This window comes from Linepithema humile, chromosome 7, assembly GCF_040581485.1.
Source record: "Linepithema humile isolate Giens D197 chromosome 7, Lhum_UNIL_v1.0, whole genome shotgun sequence".
NCBI lineage: Eukaryota > Metazoa > Arthropoda > Insecta > Hymenoptera > Formicidae > Linepithema > Linepithema humile.
In genome coordinates this window covers 11,901,985-11,920,394 of record NC_090134.1, presented here as the reverse complement: position 1 = coordinate 11,920,394, position 18,410 = coordinate 11,901,985, and the positions used below count along the sequence as shown (strand labels likewise).

General features: G+C 29.9%; 1 long non-coding RNA gene across 4 annotated transcripts; it reads right to left on the bottom strand.

Moving 5' to 3' along the window:
* Positions 1 to 4,856: 4,856 nt before the first annotated feature.
* LOC137000945 (uncharacterized) lies at positions 4,857 to 17,669 on the bottom strand. 4 transcript variants are annotated; one of them, XR_010891088.1, is made up of 7 exons: positions 17,462 to 17,669; positions 10,021 to 10,252; positions 9,637 to 9,945; positions 9,376 to 9,510; positions 8,689 to 8,933; positions 8,379 to 8,538; positions 4,857 to 8,117 (listed from the first exon to the last, which is right to left on the bottom strand). It is a non-coding gene; the product is annotated as an uncharacterized lncRNA (long non-coding RNA). The 4 variants fall into 4 exon arrangements; XR_010891087.1 differs by lacking the exon at positions 17,462 to 17,669 and adding an exon at positions 10,325 to 13,471; XR_010891085.1 differs by lacking the exon at positions 17,462 to 17,669 and having other exon boundaries at positions 10,021 to 13,468.
* Between the last annotated feature and the right edge of the window lie 741 nt (positions 17,670 to 18,410).

The following is an 18,410-nucleotide window of genomic DNA, read 5'->3' as shown; positions in this document are numbered from 1 at the left end:
CCTTAAAGACAATTTTGTAAATATAAGAAACATTAACACATAATTCTAGTCATAGCTTTTGTGCTATTTTTCATATTATTATATTTAAAAATCGAAAAATTTTATTCAATTTATGAATAATAATTCACAAATATAATTCAAGAGCATAATAATTTAACTTATTACTTACGATTCATGTTTCGAGGTATTCTTCTAAGCAGCGTGTTCTTGAAACTAAAATGTATGTGCTCATATGTGCTCTGTTTATAAACATTGGCCAGGTACACAAGAACTGTGTATGTATGCATGTATGTATGTATGTATGTACAGAGCGCTTTTTGTAAGCGATTATTTTAGTTGGGCGCATTTAGCACACTGACAAAACAATTGTGTGGGCAATCAGTAATTATTATCTGTGATTGAAGTATACCATTAGAATATAAAAGATCTGATAGAATATAGCATACAAAACGTATAAAAAAGGTGGGAATAATCACGAAATATTTTTTCTACACTAATTGATTCCTCTCATTATTTTGTGCATAAAAGTGTTGTGGTAAGATAATTGAAAAATGAATATTTAACGAGATATTTCATAGTTTATGTAAAATTATATCAAATTACAGTATAAAATATCTCGTGAACTATTCAATTTTTGGCCATCTTACCTCTGTAACTTTTTACGCCGAATATTGCGAGAAATCGATTTATATAAAAAAATTAGAGTGGTTCCATTTGAAAAAGTGAAAATGATCTTTAAATCTTCGAAACGCCTTCACCAAAGATCAAACTGATAAGATCGGTAAATAGATCTTTTTAAACCCTATAACTTTTATTTGAAACATTTTTTTACAAAAATTATATTTTTTGAGATATTCTGGAGTTTCCACCATTTTTATACACCCTGTATATTCCAATGGCTCACATAAAAATTTAATCTCCCTCCCCAGCCCTCCCCAGTTGCCTCCTTAATCCTCACCACAGTGGAAAAAACCCATCCCCACTTCTCCAAAGTTCACTTTAGTATGTAACGTGGACCATTGTGCAAACCACGTCAGTGATATAGTTTCGTGAAAACGACTTACTTTAGACGAGTAATTAATTAATTGATTAAACGAGAAAGTAATAAATACGACTTAGCGACTTGGTTAAGCTCGTCGCCATATAATATTATATCATTAATATGTGCCAGCAAGTTTATTATACACGTGCCTCGAAAAAATTTGATTTCAAAAGGAAAAGCAGTCCGAGGTTATAAAATTCTTACATTTACATCTATTTATATACTATTTATATGCATGTGTATAATATACAGGGTGTCCCATTTTAATGTCCCGCCCTTAATAACTTTGTAGAAATTGGTTTTAGCAAAAAATGTTTCAGACAAAAGTTATGTTTGGAGGGAGACATCCGATGATGACATTGGTTTAACCTAGGGTATACTTGCCAAGGTCATATGAAAGTCAACTTTGTTTTTTTAAATAGAACACCCTATTTTTTATTCCAAAATCTAATAGCTGGTGTCAAGAGCTTTTCAAAACACTATAATGAAGTTATTTTTTATTAAGTTATTATTTGAGAAGCTTTATCATCTAAACGTAAAATTATTTCTATATTTTTTTTAAATTTATCTCTAGAATGATTAAACTACTACCCTCCAAAAAATCATAGATACGACGAAATCCATTCAATTTTTTAATATGGCAGATAAGTGCAATGAATTTAAACTTCATATATAAAAATATTACTTTTTTATTAAAAATCAATACATGAACTCTTTCACTTCAAAATTCAAACTCTCCAATTTATAATATAATAATTTTTTTTTACGACTTTACTATAATAATTTTAATTTTTATTACTTTTCGAGTTATGAGACTTGTAAAATATAGTATTTTGACATAAAATATAAAATATCTTGTAAAACATTCAGTTTTTGAGAATGTTACCTTAATACTTTTATGCACAAAATAATGAAACAAATAAATTGGTATAAAGAAAACACATTGGTTTTAAAAAAAAGTAGTTGCATGTTGCAAATTACATATTTTTTCTTGAAAGCAACTATGTGTTTTCTTTATACCAATTGATTCGTCTCATTATTTTATGCATAAAAGTATTAAGATAAGATTCCCGAAAATTGAATGTTTTACAAGATATTTTGTATTTTATGTCAAAATGCTGTAACTTTCAAGCCTCATGTGTAAACAATTAAGAAAAGAAACCAAAGAGAAGCTTTTCAGAAGCTTGGCTTAGTGATGATAAATACACATCTTGGATACGTAAAGTATCCAATGATGATAGTCTTTTTCATTGTATTATGTGTGTTACGTCTCGATCAGACTCCACGATTCTTTTCTTTTTGAATAAGATATAACATTAAATACCAGACCTAGTAAACGCGGGACCAACAAAAACTCTTAAAGAATATTATAACGCCAGAGCTGTTTTTCTCACGAGACACCAGGAGCTCGAGCCTTCTCAAAGAGAAAAATAACAAGGGGCATGGATATTTCAAAATACCTTGGCCGCTTAGCGTGCCCATCGTCGCCAAAAAAATCGTAAAAGTCAAAACTTTGCGGTAGCTAGAGTCTTTAGCCGACTCCAGACATTCAGAATAAGAGATAAAATGAAAAACTTGCACCAGCTAGCTATATTCTTGGATTCCACCTACGGGAACCCGAGCTAATAGATAGGGTTTTACCGAGTAACGATCGGGCAATGACCGCAGTCGCGCGCCGAGAAAGCGCGACAAATGATACGGCGCACATGTTTAGTAGGTCTGGGAAACCGAGATGCATGAGTCGCACTCTCCACGCGACTCCAAGGGCACGCGACAGTCGTAAACTGTCAAATTTATTAGATCAATGACCCAAGGCCTTGCGAACTTATATACCGATTCTCAACCCTCTAATCCGAAAGCCGGGAATCGGGGCAAGCACCTCTATAGACCATCCATCATATCATCGTATGGTCTAAAGACTACGCCCATCCAGATCTTAAGATACTGAGATGCACCCCACCTATACTAATTAACACCAACCGAGTGTTAATCAACCTCAAAAACCTACCACCATCGTATATGGACCCAAAACGACGCTACTCCTTATTCGTTAGGGCCTCTTTCTTCCTACCTCTATTTCAAGTAACCTAATTACTTAAACCCAATCCTATTAGCTAAAAATGACGCCATCCTCTCCCACACTAAAAATCTTCTTGCAAAACTAATTCCTATTCGATCCCCGGCTCAAAAACCTAAGATTTTCCAAATGGATCCACCCCAAAAAGGGGGATAAAAACCCGTGTTCTGGTGGCTCCAGACACAGTTCTTTACCCAGTTTTTACTCAGTTTTTTGCTCAGTTCTTAAACAGTTTTTCGAGTAGTTCGAGCCGCGAATTAAAAAGATAAAACTAGTCGCGAGTAGTATCACCAATCGATACTTTGCCGTGACCAAGCGGTGCGTCTCAAATAAAGGGTCCATTGCCTATACAACCATCCCGCAGCAGGGTGCCCACACATTTACAAAAAAAGAGTCCGACGCCTATACAGCACCATCCCTCAGCAGGGCGCCCACTTGGAACCACCGAATCTACTCAGCACTAACCGAGACTACTCTGCAACGAGTGAGTTGGTTCATTCTTTTTTTATTATTTTCTTCCTTTTTCTCTAATTCCTCTCACTCTCACTGGTATTTCCATTATTAGTATTTGCTCCGTCTTTATTCGGTTTAAAATTTTCTTTTATTTATTATCAGTGAGAACCAAAAATTCACCACGACCCGTCTCCAGTAATCGTCTGAGCCGATCACGAATAGACATACCAGCATTCGCACTATGTCTAGCCGTTGTTCTCCCTCTATATATTAGATACGCGGCGAGGATCTCCGTAAGACCCATTAGAAATAGGCGACACTTGTCATTCGATAACATCCGTACAACAACACATGCACACACGCAACCGACCCACCACCTGTGTTACAACCGATTTCTCAGGAATCTCCTCAGGAACCTCTTAAACCCTTCCCCGTGTTCGACTCTCGACCACTTCCTGCTCCCAGGTCTATCTCTCCGATCCTTGAAGAGCTCCTGGGGTACAGACCCTCTTCGCTTGTCCGTTTCCATTCTCCTCCAGTAGAGGTTCAACTGGAGGAATTCCCACTTAACAATCCTGAGTTCGATAACACATCCGTCAATTCCGAAACCACCACCACAGTGTACATCGAGCCTCCTTCCAATCTTCCTCACCCTGTATTCACAGGGTTTGATTTCCTAAATCTAGTCCTCTCCCCTGAGGAATAACGCTCACACACATTTATACTCACAATCACCATTGTAAAAAATACACAAACAAAATTATAAACACACACATGTGATTAAGAGTTAAGTTTTTTTTTGTATCAAAATTAAATATCCAATTAAATTAAAATGTTAAGCCATTAACAAATTAAAATTTTGTTCTTATTCATTTAACCGTACCCTCCTCGTTCGTCACCCCCTCATCCCTCCCCTCTCAAATTGTGCATGAAGGTTCCGTTCCGGGTAAAAGGGATTCAGTTCCTTGACCCAAAAAGGAACCAGCGAGCGGTTGACCTGTCGACGGAGTAAAAACGACTCTTCCAGTCGCTGATCCGTCGCAAGTCCTAAACGTGCCGCTCGGCTCGTGCGGTCAGGCCCGTTTACATTGATCGCCGAGCCCAACAAAAAATTCAACTTCTAGCAGAACAATGTGCAATAAAGATTTTTCATGCAATACTCGTGTTTCAAGTCATGCGAATTCCGCATGTCATATAAAAAATACGTCACTGAATGATACATTATTCAATAATAACGATGTAAGTTCAAATACAAGAAAACATGAAAAAAATCTATTTCGACAATGGTTAGATATTGAGCAATTTATGCTATGGCTATGCGAGGTGTCACATAATAAAAATTCATTTTTTGGCTCGTTTTGTAAAAAAACTATGGTTGGTGACTTATATATATGATCGCACATATATGATCACTCAGAATCCAAAGCGCACAGGAGGATATCTGAAAAAAATAGTACAGAAACCAAGAAAATGAATGAAACTAACGTGACAAATAATGAATCACATTTGACATTTGAAGAGCGAAAAAAATCAACAGAAATTCGATTTGCCGCATTAATCGCTAATAAAAATATTTCGCATTAAACGACAACAGATATTCTTAGTTTTTTTCAACAAATAAAAAAAGATTATAACATATTAAAAAGTATGACTATGAGTCGAACAAAATGTAAAAGTATTATTTCAAATGTGTTGTGTCCGGTTGAAATGAACCGTGTGGTAAACATAATTCAAAATACCAGATTTTCTATTTTTATTGACGAAACGTCTGATATTTGTAATGAAAAATGGATGACGTTTCTTGTGCGGTATGTTGATCCAGAAAAATTAGACATTCACTCACAGTTAATAAAATTAATTAATATTGATGCAAAAAATAGTAGCGCAGAAAAATTATTTGATGCATTTAAATCAGAAATGTATAGTTTTAACATTCCATTTTTAAATATTATTGCCTTGTCATGTTGCAATGCATCTGTCATGATAGGAAAAAATTTATCATTTAAAACAAAGCTAGAAAAATTTGTAAAAATTTATTAACATTTCCATATCCGTGCCATTCCGCTGCATTAATTGCGCATAATGCATGTACAAAAATATCCGAATATTGCGAGGAATTTCTAAAAAAAATCGCAAGTTACATTAACGGTAGTCTCAAGCGTTTAGCTATTTTTCAAGAATTTACGGAATATTTTCAGGAAACAAACCGCAAAATTTTAAGATTGGCCAATACACGCTGGCTTTCTCACCATACATGTGTGGAAAAACTTCTTGAGTCTTGGGGTGCTATTAAACATTTTTTGATCGAAAGAGTTGTAGATGAAAAAACAATATCTGGAAAACATTTATTAACCATAATGCAAAAGTTAGATATCAAAGCATATATCTTATTTTTGAAACATATTTTGTATTTCTTTAATTTATTTAATGCATTCAAGCAGTGGAAACAAGAATCCATTTATTACAATCAAAAGCAGTAGAGTTTTTAACTACAGTCTGTAAACACTTTTTAAAATCCGACTGTTTAATAAACGTATGCAATAATATCCAATTTTCTGAAAAAAATAATCAAAAATCTTTAAGCAAAATAAATTTAGGATTAGAATGTGAAGAATACCTAGACGAATTGACAAAAAACGGACATGTAGACCTAGTTGCAAATGTCCGAGAAAATTGTTTGCAGTTTTACGTAACAGCTGCCGAGGAAATTAGTAAAAAATTACCAATTAATGACAAATTTTTGTCAAAATTAAAAGTTTTTGATGCAGATTGTACGAGAGCCTTTGATCTCCCGTAGCAGAGAGAAAATATTTATTTTTCCCGGTTCGTTCTTTCGCGTTCCCGGCTGCAGGTTCGCGCTTGGAAATGAAAGATCTGTCTCGTGGGTTTCACAAGTCTTTATTTTTCACAAAACCCGGCGATTAGTCTCGACGCCGATTCATTCGCACGCTCGCGTTACAAAGTCTTTAGTCGCGATTCACTCGCGTTGCACGTCCGTGCTCGCTACTCTCTCGTCTCGGACTCTGACTCGGCATGCAGCAACCGGCACGTAGACGACGCTAGCCGCCAAAAATCTATCTATCAGCGATCGACACCGCGAGCTTGGTAACAAGCTGCCAATAGTAATAAGCGTTAGAAAAGCTAAGCTGAGCGTTTTTCAGCTGCTTCTTATGCGGACAATAACTAGCAGCCTGTGGACCCACATAGCAAAATTTCATCCTACGGATGTCCGTGGGATGTAATGTAAAGGATTTTCAGATATCCCTGGGATGTCTGTACAAAGCCGTAGGATATCCGTAGGGCATCCGTGGGATATCCGAATGTCCGCTTTTCAGATATCCGTAGGACATCCAAAAATAAATCCCTGGGATATCCGAATGTCCGCTTTTCAGATATCCGTAGGACATCCAAAAATAAATCCCTGGGATATTTCTGGGATATCCTACATATGATTAAATTAGATCCCAACAATGTCCCCTGGATATCTTTTTTTATCCAGATAAAATCCAAATAAAATTATTGAATATAGGATGGTGTTAATAATCCGATCTTATATGCAAAATCATTTTAAAACATTCAACAAAATGGTTGCGCAACATTATTTCATTAGTTGAATGAAATCATAAGAAGATTCTAAATATAAAATCGGACTATAAATACCACCCAGAAAAATATTTATTTTAAATATTTATTTAAAATGTCTTTAAAAAATATATTTTTTAAAAAGATTTAAACAGAAATTGTTTAGTTTTAAGTTAAGAAAGCAATAAAACAGTAATCTTAATAAGTAATGTTTCTCTCTTTCTCTCTCGAAAAAGTTCATATTAATTATTTATATTTTAAAAAATTACGACAATCTCGCTTTAATGACACCACTATCAAGATATTGTTTTATTACTACTTTTTATTACTCCTTTAAAACTAAACAATTTTTGAAACATTTTTTCAAAATACATATTTTTTCAAATATTTTATATAGACATTTGACATGTATGTATCTTTATGAGCATAAAGGAAAGATTATTAGCAAAATTTCTAAAAATAAAAGCTTCTATTATATTACATTATTTTAAGAAATAGACACATTTCAAAAAAGGTAAAGTACGTATAAGTAATATAAATAATAGTACATATAAAGCACATTTTATTATAAAATATGTAATTTTTAAAAAATTTTTTATTTACTATATAATGTAAAAATAGTCACAATAAAAATAAAATTTGTATATATAAAAACAAAAGCTAAAGATACGTCTTGTACATTTTAAAATTGCACTAGTCACTGTTAAATATAAATTAATAAACTTAATATTACTAAAAATTATAACTAAATATGAATAATATTACATACATAATATTGTGTACATAAAATCGCTAATATTATGTATGAATTATATACATGAACAAAATATAAAGAAAAGTATTAAATATTTAATTGTGCAGCATACAGTTTTTTTATTTTTTCATTTGCATGACGAAGCCATGATTTTATTGGTTCCGAAATTTCATGTTCGGTAGCTTGCGGGTATTTTAATTGAACTGCACCTACAAATACGTATAAACATTTATATAACATAAATATAAACATATACTTCTCAACATATTTTTAATTTTTTTAAACCAGATGTTTAATGAATTAGATGGAAAGTTAATCTAATTTTTATAATTTAATAACTAAATCTAATATATGTATTATATGTATAGTATATGCATTATGTATAGGTTTATTAGTGTAAATATCTATGTGTTTAAGTGTGTGTTTATGTGTTTGTATGTGTGGGTATATGTATGTACATATATACTTACTGATAACAACTGAGCAAAGTTTTAAATCCGAAAAGCTTTTGTTGTTTTTCTTTCTATACCAACTATACTCTTTCGCAATAATTATTGTAAAAATTCGTTTTATTATATTTAAAATTAACTGCTTTAAATTTTTACCACCAATTGTTGAAAGTTTATTTATCTAAGAGAATAAAAATGTGATAGATGTCATATAAATAAGCAGATATATAAATAACTTTAAAATTTAATAAAATTTAATAATTTAACTTTTTAAAAACTTTATAAAAAATTAATGTACATAATATATAATTAATATTTATATTTATTTTACCAAGTTATTACGATAATTATTATCGATGAGAGCCTCTTCTAATTGATTTAAAGCGTCCTCACTTTCTATTGGAAATTGTGACATTACATTTATTTCATTGTTTTCTGTAGAAAAGTGTGTTGTACTGTTATTTTCATTACGTTCCCATTGTTCATAAAAATCTAATTGGTTTTGTATAATAAAATCTAACTTCTGCTTAAGCACAGAAAAGTTTCTATATACATTGCGTTTGAATTCATGAAACTCTAAAAACAAAACATTCAAATAAGTACCAGATTAAACAATAGATATATTTTTATTGGAGAGTTGCCGAAGAATATTTTGTGAATCTATAATATAAAAGTTTGTGATTGTAGTCCAATAAGTAATGCTATAACATCTTATTTGTAGAAACAAAGATATTTACACCTGGTAGTGGCTTAAAAATTAATTGTTTAATACTATTTTTTAATTCTTTTATCTCGTTTCTTTTAAAACAGTAATTTGTTTTAAAATTATCTTTATTAGACATTTTTTTTTTAAATATGTTAAGATGTTATACACACACATACACACACACAACATTTTAACTTTTTATATAAGTATCTGAAGAAGAATCGTGAATATAAAGTATCGTGTTATTTATCTAAATCAAAATATTAAAGTCAGAATATAATAGATATCTTTATTAATTTATGTGATAAATACCTGAAGAAAAATTAGAATTTTGTGAACTCATGAGCATTTTATCTTCTTCTTCTGATGAAAAGTTTTCTTTATTTTCGAGTACTTGATGACGTATTGTAGAATTTTTTAACACTTGGGATGCTTTTGGATAATTATCTAAAATAACAAAAAATGTAATAATAAAAATATATATAATTATAAAAAGTATTGTGCTATTTATCTAAATCACAGTATTAAAGTCAGAACATAGTACATATCTTTATTAATTTATGTGATAAATACCTGAAGAAAAATTAGAATATTGAGAACTCATGTGCTGCATTTCATTTTCCTGTGCTGATGAAAAGTTTTCTTTATTTTTATTTTCATGACGTAATTTAGAATTCTTCGAAATTTGTAGTACTTATGGATAAGTATCTATTTTCCTTTTTTTCATAGGATTTTGAATTTCTTCTTCGCTACTTGATGATGAAAAAACTTTTGCTGCATAGAATCTTCTTCTATTTTTTAAAACTTTTGTATCTTCATCTGAATTTAAATCTGATAATTTTTCGGCTAATTTTAATTTCTCTTTTGCTTTAATAAAAGTATCTGAAAAAGATAACAATTAAAAATATTACTTTTAAAATTGTAAATAAAGATTTCCGCAACAAAAGTTTAACTTACCTGTACTTGTAAATATTCTTTTAACAGATATTATTGTTGAATTATTATTATTAAAATCTTTCATTTTTTCAACTGCTTTATCATATTCTTTCTGATTTGTTACATTTGGCCGATATATTGCGGATTTTTTTTTACAAGTAAACCAATTGTTAGGTACAATTTGAAGACCATCTTCAAATTCGACAATGTAATACTTATTATTCATTTTGATTGTTGCCTGTATTTTAAGTATCTAAAAATAGTGAAGAAATTTATAACATTTAATATAAATTACGAATAATATTGCCAATTGTAAATGTATTACCCTGTACCACAGTGTCTGGTAATAATCACTCCAATGATGAAAGATAGATTATTTTGACAAATTTAGAGACAATTTTTCTTCATGGAAAATGTCATAAAAGATTATTTTTTCAAACTTCTAGTTTTTATCATTACATAACTTTGTATCTAAGCCTTAAATTCAAATTTTATTAAAGTAAATTTCACTTAAAATTAACTAAAGAATATAATGATGTTACTTTTTTAACTTCACAAAGTTTAGTTTACAAAAAAAATATTTTTTAAATTACTTATAACTTGAAAATTATTGATGTGTAAGGGAAATTGGTGAAAGGTTTCCCAATTAATATAAAATAAAATAATAATGTCAGGATAGATATATTAACACACGATAGTATATGTACAACTTGATTACCGATCTATTCCGTGGTAAACGACTTTCTGCTCTTCTCTGGCGATTCACGCGAGCTGCTCTCGCTCGCTCGTCTTGCCGGCCAACGGCCGCCGATGCCCGGACACGTCTTGACGTCGTGTTTTGGTCGATCGCTATTGTCTCGATCATCGCCACGAAAACACAACTCTCCTATACTTATTAGATTATGTTCTAACACTATATTCCTACATTATATTCCTACAGATGTATTATTGATAAACATTTTCAATTAAAAAAATCATCTTTAAATCAACCCTTAATCATTAGGCAATTATCATTTTATTAAAAACATTATTTTTTTATTTTCCTTATAAACACGCTTGAGAACGACTGCACTTTGCTCTCGTCGTTTTTTCTCCTTTATAATTTTGCCTTTATTATGTCCGGATGCTTCCCCGAGCCTTGTGTTTTCCTAATTGTTTATTTCTTTGTCGAAACGCCTCTCTTTCTCAACTTATCACAATTAATATATTACATGTAATATCCCTACAATATATGTACCAAGTAATATTATAATGCAATAGCATATACATATACATACTAAGTAATATTAATATAATATCATATACAACACATATTTATGTACATTTAATATAAATTATCATTTATTAATTATTCAATATGCAATAATGGTACAACGACAAATGTATCGTTTAAGTGTGGGATTATTAACATTTTCTTGTTGATATCCGATATGGGCCATGTACATAATTCAGACAAATTACTAACTATATAAATTTGAAGTAATGATGATAAGCATGGAATATGAAACAAATCTTTCTTAATCATAAATTTTTTGCCGATAGCAACTAAGCATTTTCTTGTGTTACAATATGCAATATTTTCAATTTTTATGATACTTTTATCTTTCATAAAACAACAATTATTAGCATTGTCATCCACTTTTATTGTATACTGTGAAATACTGATAATTTTATACTGTGGATTTATGCAGTCGTGAATAAGTGGACCATTATAATGTTTATTGCGTAATTGTATATCAGAACTTTTTTCGTGTGCCAAAATTTTATTACATGTAGCATTATTTTTTTCCATGTATCTTCTATGTAATTGTTGTAATGGTTTATCAGCTTTGCGAATTTCTTTTTTTTTATTTTTTGTAAAAAATTCTCATATTTGAAAGCACTAAATGAATCTAAAGTGCCATGTATTCGAACATCATCGCATAAATGAATCAAACCATGAACATTATGAGAAACATTGTATTCTCCATACAAAATTTTAAAACTATTAACATAATGAATTAATAATTCTTCAGCATAATTCAAATAATCCTCACATAAACTTTTACAGCATAAAATTCTAATAGCTACATGAAGTGTTAAAAAGTAATGATATAAATCGTTTGGAAGTATTCCTTGAAAAACAACAGGACCTGTATATAATAAAATTTGCCTATATTCAGTTGCTTTCCATTGTTTCAAAAAATCCAAAGATCTTGGTTTTCTACAAAATTCAACTGGTATAGTCCGTTTAAGAGTTTCTAAATTGTTTGATATTGTTTGACATTTGTGATGTTGTAAACGAATTTCTAAGTCACCAGCTGTCCACATATATAAGCATTTTCTCATAATTCCAAGGCAAAGTAAATGCATGTAATCTAAAGGAATATTTTCCATAAAATCTAATCCTGGTATCTGTTTTAAATTAGTAGAGCCTAAATGAAAATTCTCATCTGTTTCATTTAAGAAATCCTCATTTGTTCTTTTTGTAGCATGAATATCTGCAAAACAAATACGTCTGTTTCTATATTCACCTTCAACTCTACATTTTGTGCAACTAAAGTAACCATTGTGACCTTTTATATTTAATATAAAAGATTTTGCAGGAGCATCGCATAAAATTTGTTTAATTTTAATATTGTTAAATTTCTCACACAGAAAAATTCCATTATTTATTAAGTCTGATATTTCTTCAATAAAATTTTGTAAAAATTTATTACAGTTTGTTGGTTTCTTAGAGCCATAATATGCACCAATTATAAAAACTTTTTTATATGGTAAAACACATCCTAAGATTGGCCATAATGATGATGTTGAAGATTTTGATAGAGGTAACCCATCGATATTAATTCCCAAATCTATAGTATTTATATTATTAAATCTATGATAATAGTTTCTAAAATATATCTCTAATGCAATACGAGCTCCAAAATGAGAATATAAACCAGGTAAAACAGTTTTGATATCGGTGTTTTTTGGCGTACTCAATAAAGTTCTAGGATCAACTGGTAAATTAGAAAAGCATTCATGACTACGAAGAATTTTAATAAGTTCCCTTAATGCTACATGATTAACATTGTTAATTACAGCCCAGTCACGTAATAAAGATTTAAAATTTTTCTTTTTTTCTACATTTTCAATATTTAAATTAATTAAATGATCTACATCATTTCTTATTTTATTTGATTCATTGGAGTTATTTGATTCATTTGAGTCATTTAATTCATTTGATTCATGCAGTGATGCGATATTTCCCACAGCGGTCCCGGCTCCGCTGCCTCACACAACCTTACAGAAGCGCTACGTCACGTATCCGTGTGAGCTCGGCCGTTCAACCAATGGAAGAGAGCGAACGTCTCCCTTCCACCGAGCCGACACAACAGACGATAAATGCATGCTACTTGCATGTTAAAAACAAGCGTTTCTGATTCAGAAAAGAAATTCTGAGGCGAGTGGCTGGAATATTAGAGATCACCTGTTCGAGACCTGCTTCGTGCAACTTTTTTTTTTTTTTTTCACATTTGTTTCTAACATAGTAAATTATTAGATAATATTTTTTTGCCCAAAAAAATAATATTTTCTATTTATTATTAATATTCGCATATATTAAACTAACAATTTTAGAAATAATACAGATCTGCTATTGTTAATAGAAAAATGAAGTTATTTTACAATGTTGCAACAAAGTGCTAATTTAACATATGTGAATATTTTTAATAAAGATAAAATAATTTCTTTTAGCCAAAAACATTATCTAATAATTTACTTAAAATAAATATCGAAAAAGGAAAAAAAGTTACAAAATCACAGTTTTCAAACACGAGATTTTTAATATTCTTGCCATTCGCCTTACTCGTTTAGCCATGCTTGTTATTTTACATTTATCAACATGAGAGATTACACGCCTGCAAAGCTTTTAATTATTTATTTTAAACTACTGCATATTAGCAAGATTACAGTAACTACATATACATGTACTGTGGAGATTAGTGGAGGAACACAGTAGCATATTAAAAATGCAGTCAAATAGATATAGATTGGTAATTTTATTAGTACTATTAATAAGTAGTGGTCTTCCGCACCACCTTTGAGGTTTCACTTATGGCGCGTTTGATTTTTTTTAAGTGGATCGTCGCCTGGAACCCTATTGTACCACTTTTTTTTACACCTGTTATTTACAGGTTAAAATAATTTACAGTAGTTGACACTCTATTTTTGTATCTATATACTTACTGTACTTTGTATACTCACTGTACTTGTACTTTTGCGCGTTGCGCGTATATTGGCGAGTTGGGAAAATTACTTTATAATTTTTTATAAATACAAAATATATTTTGTATTTATTATGCCTGCAATGCTATCAAGAGTAATGAGAAATACAAGGTGTCCCATTTTAAACAATCCACTCAAATATCTCAGAAACACTATGTCAACTATGTATTTTTTTACACCAATTGATTCCTCTCATTATTTTGTGCATAAAAGTGTTGATGTAAGATAACTGAAAAATAAATATTTAACGAGATATTTTATAGTTTATGTAAAATTATGTAAAATTAAAGTATAAAATATTTAGTAAACAATTCAATTTTTGGTCATCCTAGTTTTATAACTTTTTACGACAAATATTATGAGAAATCGATTTATATAAAAAAATTAAAGTGGTTCCATTTAAAAAAACAAAAATGACCTTCAAATCTCAGAAGCGCTTCCATCCAAGGTCAAACAAATATCCCTATATTTTTTCTCTCTCCAAATCCTACAACTTTTATTTAAAAAATTTTTTTATTTAACTCGGTGTTTCTGAGATATTTGAGTGGATTGTTTAAAATGGGACACCTTGTATTTCTCATTACTCTTGATAGCATTGCAGGCATAATAAATACAAAATATATTTTGTATTTATAAAAAATTATAAAGTAATTTTCCCAACTCGCCAATATACGCGCAACGCGCAAAAGTACAAGTACAGTGAGTATACAAAGTACAGTAAGTATATAGATACAAAAATAGAGTGTCAACTACTGTAAATTATTTTAACCTGTAAATAACAGGTGTAAAAAAAAGTGGTACAATAGGGTTCCAGGCGACGATCCACTTAAAAAAAATCAAACGCGCCATAAGTGAAACCTCAAAGGTGGTGCGGAAGACCACTACTTATTAATAGTACTAATAAAATTACCAATCTATATCTATTTGACTGCATTTTTAAAATGCTACTGTGTTCCTCCACTAATCTCCACAGTACATGTATATGTAGTTACTGTAATCTTGCTAATATGCAGTAGTTTAAAATAAATGATTAAAAGCTTTGCAGGCGTGTAATCTCTCATGTTGATAAATGTAAAATAACAAGCATGGCTAAACGAGTAAGGCGAATGGCAAAAATATTAAAAATCTCGTGTTTGAAAACTGTGATTTTGTAACTCTTTTTCCTTTTTCGATATTTATTTTAAGTAAATTATTAGATAATGTTTTTGGTTAAAAGAAATTATTTTATCTTTATTAAAAATATTCACATATGTTAAATTAGCACTTTGTTGCAACATTATAAAATAACTTCATTTTTCTATTAACAATAGCAGATCTGTATTATTTCTAAAATTGTTAGTTTAATATATGCGAATATTAATAATAAATAGAAAATATTATTTTTTTGGGCAAAAAAATATTATCTAATAATTTACTATGTTAGAAACAAATGTGGAAAAAAGAAAAAAAAGTTGCACGAAGCAGGTCTCGAACAGGTGATCTCTAATATTCCAGCCACTCGCCTCAGAATTTCTTTTCTGAATCAGAAACGCTTGTTTTTAACATGCAAGTAGCATGCATTTATCGTCTGTTGTGTCGGCTCGGTGGAAGGGAGACGTTCGCTCTCTTCCATTGGTTGAACGGCCGAGCTTACACGGATACGTGACGTAGCGCTTCTGTAAGGTTGTGTGAGGCAGCGGAGCCGGGACCGCTGTGGGAAATATCGCATCACTGGATTCATGTAACATGTCGAATATGTCAACATTGTCACTTAATTCATTTGATTCATGTAACATGTCGAATACGTCAAAATTGTCATTTCTAGTTCTATTGTATGCAATCTCTCTACGATGGTCAGATTCATTCACACAAGATGATGTATTAGCACTTGTACTTGGCAATGTACACAAGTTAGATAGTCTTTCTTGATCTCCAAATTCTAGCAAATTAATTTCAGTTTGCACGAGTCTTCTCAAATGTCTACTTGACATTTCATCTAGCCGTTTGCGTTTATTTTTGTATCTTTCCATTTTTTGTAATTTTCTTGAAAAAAAAAATTATTTTTTAGCTTCTTAATTAAACTATAAAATTGTAACTTTTAAATTCATAAAGAAAAAATGTATACCAGACAAATTATAAATTGCCTATCAATTTTATCTTTCTACAGAATAATTTAGTTATTTCATATATATGTATATTTTATAATGACATTATATAATCTTATTAATTATTAGACCTATCACAATGCCAGGCAACAAGAATAGAAACAAAAAATAACTTTGAAAAAGAGAGATCTTTTTTCTCTTTCTTTCTAAGATTATTTCCTGTTGCCTGGCATTGTGAAACAGGCCTTTATTTTTTTATTTTCCAATGTAATGCAATTAATCTTTCATATGCTATATTATTGTTTTATATTTATAAAGTAAGTAAAAAGTAAAATCGATTTTAAGAAAATTAGAAATATACATAAATCTTTAATAATGTAATATGTCACAATAATATATATGTACAATTCTTGCTAGTTTTACACGAATTAGTAATAGCTTAGTTCATGTAAAAACTAGCAAAAATTGTACATATTGCGCATATATGCGTATGTGTGTATATATATATATATATATATATATATATATATATATATATATATACAATATACGTAGTATATATTCAATTGTTCATAAGTTACACATTCACTAAATTTATTAACAAAACAAACGTTTATATTTCCTACATATACATAATTCTTGTTATTTTTCAAAGAACTAGTTATTCTTAAAGATTCATTATGTTACCTTGTTTATGCCATAAGTTAAGAATATTATGTTACCTTGTTTACGCAATAATTAATGATGACTTAAATATTAGTACCTATAGTCCCTTTTTTACTGTAAATAAGCAAACTCCTCCGGCAATATAATTTAAAACAATAATGTTGAATCCTATTTTCACAATACTATACATATACATAGTATTACATACGTAAAACTAACTTATTTGTAGAAATTATATATATTTATATATATATATTTTTACAATTATATATATAATTGCTATAAATATATATATATATAGCACAAAAAGTAATATAAAATATATAAATAAAAATTGTAGTAGTGGTGTTTTACTAGCCAACGTCTCTCAAACATAACCTTATTTATGATATATATAGAAAGATGATTTGATATAATAATTTTATGCGTTTGATATAATAATTTTAAATTTTAATAATTACCTGTCAATTTAATAATTCCTGATGTCTTATATGTTATCGCTTATGCGCCTTTTTCCGTTTTTTAAGGGAAAATCACAGCACAAAACTCACACTTCACTGCCTGCGTTAATCTCAATGTTCACCGATCTAGAATTCGATTCGAGTTGTCGATCCGAGAAAGGTTAGGTAATCAAAAAGCGGTAGTCTTATACAGTGATGAGAGAAAGTCCGGTAACGGTCAAATATCATGGAAAATAATGATTATGGAAGAAAATGTTTAATACAAAAGTTTTAGTATATAAAGTGGTCTATTATATGGTTATATTGAAATGACCTTCATGTGACCTTAAAGGAGACCGCGAAGGTCAACTTTGAAATCTTAAATGAAAACTCCTATTTTCTATTACATATTCTTAAAGCTGGTGTCAAGACGTTTCCAAAACACTATAATGAAGTTATTTTTTATTACATACTTTTCGAGTTATGAGGCTTGAAAGTTACAGCATTTTGACATAAAATACAAAATATCTTGTAAAACATTCAATTTTCGGGAATCTTACCTTAATACTTTTATGCATAAAATAATGAGACGAATCAATTGATATAAAGAAAACACATTGTTGCTTTTAAAAAAAAATATGTAATTTGCAACATGCAGCTGCATATTTTTTTTTAAAAGCAACTATGTGTTTTTTTTATATCAATTGATTCGTCTCATTATTTTATGCATTAAGTATTAAGGTATTAAGTATTAAGGTAAGATTCCCGAAAATTGAATGTTTTACAAGATATTTTGTATTTTATGTCAAAATGCTGTAACTTTCAAGCCTCATAACTCGAAAAGTACTTAATAAAAAATAACTTCATTATATTGTTTCGGAAATGTCTTGACATCAGCTTTAACAATATGTAATAGAAAATAGGAGTTTCCATTTAAGATTTCAAAGTTGACCTTCGCGGTGTCCTTCAA